The sequence below is a fragment of the Pseudophryne corroboree genome, chromosome 1, assembly GCF_028390025.1.
Source record: "Pseudophryne corroboree isolate aPseCor3 chromosome 1, aPseCor3.hap2, whole genome shotgun sequence".
NCBI lineage: Eukaryota > Metazoa > Chordata > Amphibia > Anura > Myobatrachidae > Pseudophryne > Pseudophryne corroboree.
The window spans coordinates 980,585,155-980,591,778 of NC_086444.1; the positions used below are offsets into that span (position 1 = coordinate 980,585,155).

The following is a 6,624-nucleotide window of genomic DNA, read 5'->3' on the forward strand; positions in this document are numbered from 1 at the left end:
ATACTTAACTTTTGTGAGATATACTTAAAAGGAGGGGGAGAAGGTAAATATAGATAAATAATTAATCAAAGCATGAATGCTGCAATTTTAGGCGATACGAATTAGGTGCGCGAAATTTTGTTAATTCCCTTAATGGCCTAGAGATTTCCTTAATTAAGATAAATTTATTGGGAATAGGGTAACTCCGTTGGGTTCAGCTATAGCATGTCAGACTAGCACAATTAAATGAGAGTAGAAATTGAATACCTGGATCTGCACAGAAAGTTGGAAGGACACAAATAACTGGAGAATAAAGTACCTACGGTACCTAGTATTCCCTGGTGGTCTCCCAACCGGGTACTTACCAGGCCCTGCAGTGTATGGCTTCCAAGATCAGACGAGATTGGGCATACTCCGTGCGGTTTGACCGTAGGTGGATAAATCTCCAGGCTGTGCAGTCAATTACAGTGTGCGGGTACTCATACACATCTTATATTAAACACATCATAAATGCCTGAATTATTGTTGGTATAAGGGCAGAGCATTGAGCCCCATTTGTGCTGATTGCTATGTTACTGTGAGCAAAAGAGATCAGGCAGTCATGTGAGTATAGTAAATGGATATGATAGTCTAACAGGGATTAATCCCCAGTACTAGATGCATAAGATTCAGTGCAATGAGGGACACACAAAAAAATATGATAGTCTAACTGAGCTTAATCCCCAATACTGGGTGTATATAATTCAGTGCGAAGAAAAAGCACAGATATGATAGTCTAACAGGGATTAATCCCCAGTACTAGATGCATAAGATTCAGTGCAATGAGGGACACACAAAAAAATATGATAGTCTAACTGAGATTAATCCCCAACACTGGGTGTATATAATTTAGTGTGATGAAAAAGCACACAATATTCCAATGAGTATTAGTTCCCAAAAGTAGATATCCTGTGGTTATATCACATTTTAACAGAGTCACTGTTCAAAGATAATTCAGCAATCCTAGGGATATACCAGCTTTCATGGGAGGAAACACAATTTTCCCCAATGTTTATAAGGTAGTGATTTCACAGTGAGTATTCCAAGCAAATACTGTTTACAGGGTGTTATTATCACAGTGAATGTTCCCAGTAGATACTGTTTAATTCAATATATAAAGAAGTTGATTTGATAAAATTGAACAAAATGATAGGATTCCCCCTGGTGGAAGATGAAAATTGCATAAATACCCTCGCCGGATGTATTGCATCTAGTGATGAGCGGGTTCGGTTCCTCGGAAACCGAACCCCCCCGAACTTCACCCATTTTACACGGGTCCGAGGCATACTCGGATTCTCTCGTATGGCTCGGTTAACCCGAGCGCGCCCGAACGTCATCATCCCGCTGTCAGATTCTCGCGAGATTCGGATTCTATATAAACAGCCGCGCGTTGCCGCCATTTTCACTCATGCATTGGAAATGTTAGGGAGAGGACGTGGCTGGCGTCCTCTCCGTTTATTGTTGAACTTGATTGTGCTTTATTGCTTAATTGTGGGGAGGACTGGGGAGCAGCTGTATAAAATAGGAGGAGTATAGTGCAGAGTTTTGCTGATCAGTGACCACCAGTTTTATCCGTTCTCTGCCTGAAAAAAAAGCTCCATATCTGTGCTCAGTGTGCTGCATATATCTGTGCTCACAGTGCTTAATTGTGGGGACTGGGGAGCAGCTGTATAATATAGCAGGAGTACAGTGCAGAGTTTTGCTGACAGTGACCACCAGTGTACGTTGTCTGCCTGAAAAACACTCCATATCTGTGCTCAGTGTGCTGCTTTATTGTGGGGACTGGGGACCACCAGTATAATATTATATCGGAGGAGTACAGTACAGAGTTTTGCTGACCAGTGACCACCAGTATACGTTGTCTGCCTGAAAAACACTCCATATCTGTGCTGCATTGTAGACAGTATATAGTAGGAGTACAGTGCATAATTTTGCTGACCACCAGTATATAATATATAGGAATACGGTACAGAAGGCCACTGCTGTACCTACCTCTGTGTCGTCAAGTATACTATCCATCCATACCTGTGGTGCATTTCAGTTTTGCACAGTTTGCTGACCACCAGTATATAATATATAGCAGTACGGTACAGTAGGCCACTGCTGTCCCTACCTCTGTGTCGTCAAGTATACTATCCATCCATACCTGTGGTGCATTTCAGTTTTGCACAGTTTGCTGACCACCAGTATATAATATATAGCAGTACGGTACAGTAGGCCACTGCTGTACTTACCTCTGTGTCGTCAAGTATACTATCCATCCATACCTGTGGTGCATTTCAGTTTTGCAGTTTGCTGACCACCAGTATATAATATATAGCATTACGGTACAGTAGGCCACTGCTGTACCTACCTCTGTGTCATCAAGTATACTATCCATCCATACCTGTGGTGCATTTCAGTTTTGCACAGTTTGCTGACCACCAGTATATAATATATAGCATTACGGTACAGTAGGCCACTGCTGTACCTACCTCTGTGTCGTCAAGTATACTATCCATCCATACCTGTGGTGCATTTCAGTTTTGCACAGTTTGCTGACCACCAGTATATAATATATAGCATTATGGTACAGTAGGCCACTGCTGTACCTACCTCTGTGTCGTCAAGTATACTATCTATCCATACCTGTGGTGCATTTCAGTTTTGCACAGTTTGCTGACCACCAGTATATAATATATAGCAGTACGGTACAGTAGGCCACTGCAGTACCTACCTCTGTGTCGTCAAGTATACTATCCATCCATACCTGTGGTGCATTTCATTTTTGCACAGTTTGCTGACCACCAGTATATAATATATACAGATGTAGCCACCTTTATCTTGACTGGCTGAGGCGTTTGTCCCGATCGAGCATACGCAGCGTAGGGAGGCGTGCCTAGTCACAGAGAGGCGTACCTAATCGCACGGAGGCAGACAGAGCGTTTGGAGTTACCTTTACGTGTAATACCTGCGATCAGCCACCAGATGTCGCTTTTTACAATCACCACTGAGCATGCGTGTGGTCTCCCGTAAAATACAATACTGAAATATATAATAAGGACTACTTTACTAAGGCGTCTCATTACGCTGCATACAGTAAATACTCATTACGCTGCATTATTTAATACAGTATATACGATACAGACACAGATAGTACAGCATACAGTATATGATCAATCTACAGTACTTTATGAATATGTGAGCGTCCAAGTCCCGCAGACAAAACAACATAAAACCAGTAGTGTACACTGTCGCAAATGGACGTGTTAGAAGTTCACTATTGCCTCTTGAGATTAGGAATTTTGTACAGTATGTTAGCGTCCTAATCCCGTAGTCATTACAGCATAATCAAAACCAATGGATTTATTCATCTGTCTGTGGCGAAGTGGTGAAGTGTTCCGCTTCCTATACTCAGAGTCCTGAGTTCGATTCCTAAAGTACAAATGCATGTTAGTTTTTTTCAGACACTTTATTATTATTTTTTATTCACATAAACCAGGGCAAAGCTGCATGAGCGGTTCTACTGTTAAGGTTCTATGCACCGTACAGTACACATACAATTCTGTAGCTGGGCAGACTCAATAGAAATGGCTACCACCTGTGACTCCTTGCCCCACAGAGGCCCTAGGCTACGGAGCAAGTAACAGTCCAGATTTTACAGGCTATGGGGCAATGCTGAAGGAGCGTCACAATCCCCTAGCTAAAATACACAGGGGCGATAGGAATAAGCGAGGTCTATGCACATTATGGTACACCGGACTCAATCGCATAGCACACTGGCAAAATGGCCACCGCCCCTGAACCCTTGTGCATGGGGCAATGCTGAAGGAGCGTCACAATCCCCTAGCTAAAATACACAGGGGCGAAAGGGATAAGCTAGGTCTGCACATTACGGTACACCGGACTCAATCGCATAGCACACTGGCAAAATGACCATTACCCCTGAACCCCCACCTCGTGGCAGGCAGCGATGGCTACGGGGCAATGCTGAAGGAGCGTCACAATCCCCTAGCCAAAATACACAGGGGCGATAGAGATAAGCGAGGTCTATGCAGATTACGTTGCACCGGGCTCGATCGCATAGCAAACTGACAAAACACAAGTTTTACATAAAGCAGGGCAAAGCTGCAGGAGAGTTTCTACTGTAAAGGTTCTATGCACCGTACGGTACACAGACAATTCTATAGCAGGGCAGACTCAATTGAATGGCTACCGCCTGTGACTCCTAGCTCCTAGGAGGCACTCAGCTATGGAGCAAATAACAGCACAGATTTTGCAGGCTACGGGGCAATGCTGAAGGAGCGTCACAATCCCCTAGCCAAAATACACAGGGGCGATAGAGATAAGTGAGGTCTATGCACATTACGTTACACCGGGCTCGATCGCATGGCAAACTGACAAAACACAAGTTTTACATAAAGCAGGGCAAAGCTGCAGGAGAGTTTCTACTGTCAAGGTTCTATGCACTTTACGGTACACATACAATTCTATAGCAGGGCAAACTCAATTGAAATGTGACTCCTAGCTCCATGGAGGCACTCGGCTATGGAGCAAGTAACAGCACAGATTTGAGGCAATGCTGAAGGAGCGTCAGAAATCCCTAGCTAAAATACACAGGGGTGATAGGGATAAGCGAGGTCAATGCACATAACGATACACCGCAAAGTACCCCATGGTTTTGATTATGCCTTTTCTTTGAACACGGTATTTTCCACTGCCTCGCCCTACCCCCATCCCACTTTCCCCTTCCCCCCTGGGAGCCTGCAAAGTACATGCAGTAGACAGGGAGGGAGTTCCGATCAGGGAACTTCCAGAGGAGCTTTTATCTCTCTCCATTTTACATAGAAAGATTAAACTTGCCGCTGTACTTTACAAGCTGTCCGTGCTAATTAGTACCCTAATAGAAAATACTATACAGAGATACTAAAGACGGTAATTTGGCACCCAGGAATTTAGGGAGGAGCTTTTATCTCTCTCCATTATACTTAGAAAGATTACAATGGAGAGAGATAAAAGCTCCTCCCTAAGTTCGTGGATGCCAAATCACTGTCCTTAGTATCTCTGTACAGTATGTTCTACTAGTGTACTAATTAGCACAAACAGCTTGTAACGTACAGTGGCAAGTGTAATTTTTCTAAGTATAATGGAGTGAGATAAAAACTCCTCCCTATGTTCCTGGATGTCAAATTACCATGCTTAGCATTTCTGTACAGTATTTCCTATCTAGCCAGAAACCCTGTATCCTGTGCAAGCTAGGCGGACAACTGGAGGGGACCCGAAACACGGTTGCTTCCCGTTTCCCTTCCCAGTGTCACATAAACTAGTGGTTGGTCTGCCCGAAAGCCAAGAGTCTCCTCTTTTGTATGGTACAAGTCCTGAGTCTCTGGTACACCCAGAACTAGAGATATCAGTACGCAAAGTGGACCCATTTTCCCATAGACTATAATGGGACCGTTAATTCAGACCCACCATAGGTTCCGACGCTTGCCATGAGCCTTGTGGGGGTCACAGAAACTTGGGGTTGGTACCCTCCGGTAGCTAATTGTCTCCCCTTCCATACCAACCTAGTGATGAAGGCTCCCACCTCCCATGCTGAGAGTCACAAAGTGACAACCTTTTTTTTTCTATGTTCCCGTGACATTCACTTTATTATTTTTTTTCTTTGTTGTACATTCAATGAAAGGGTGCACACAGGTTTCACATAAATCAAAGTAAATCTGCAGCAGCGATTCATTCCGCTATATACAAATACACAGCGGTAATGAGTATAAATTAGTGTATTCCGACGCAACTAACTGAGCAACACAGTACTGTAGATCGTCAGCATTTGTGTATTGTACCTGACCTGAACTCCCTCCCTGTCCACTGCATGACCTGTGCAGGCTCCCAGGGGGGAAGGGCGATGGGGGTAGGGAGAGGCGGTGGAAAACACTGTGCTTTTGAAATACAAGTATTAACGTCCGAGTCCCCTAAGGCATAAACCAACACCAATGGGAAGGAAGTGCCAACCTTTTTTTAATGTGTTCCTGTAACATTCACTTTATTATTATTATTATTATTTTTCTTTGTTATACATTCAATGGACGGGTGCACACAGGTTTCACATAAATCAGAGTGGGCGGTGGATTTTCCTACATACAGTAGTATACTGTTGCACATGTCTTGTAACCTGATCGGAACTCCCTCCCTGTCTACTGCATGTACTTTGCAGGCTCCCAGGGGGGGAAGGGGAAAGTGGGATGGGGGTAGGGTGAGGCAGTGGAAAATACAGTGTTCAAAGAAAAGGCATAATCAAAACCATGGGGAACTTTGCGGTGTATCGTTATGCGCAAAGACCTCACTTATCCCTATCACCCCTGTGTATTTTAGCTAGGGGATTCTGACGCTCCTTCAGCATTGCCCCGTGACCTACCAAATCTGTGCTGTTACTTGCTCCATAGCCGAGGGCCTCCATTGGGCGAGGAGTCACAGGCGGTAGCCATTTCAATTGAGTCTGCTCTGCTACAGAATTGTATGTATACCATATGGTGCATAGACCCTAAACAGTACAACTGCTCCTACAGCTTTGCCATAGTTTATGTGAATAACTCCCTCCCTGTCTACTGCATGACCTGTGCAGGATCC

General features: G+C 44.1%; 1 pseudogene; it reads right to left on the reverse strand.

Moving 5' to 3' along the window:
• Window positions 1-295: 295 nt before the first annotated feature.
• Window positions 296-414, reverse strand: LOC134947890 (5S ribosomal RNA; annotated as a pseudogene).
• Between the last annotated feature and the right edge of the window lie 6,210 nt (window positions 415-6,624).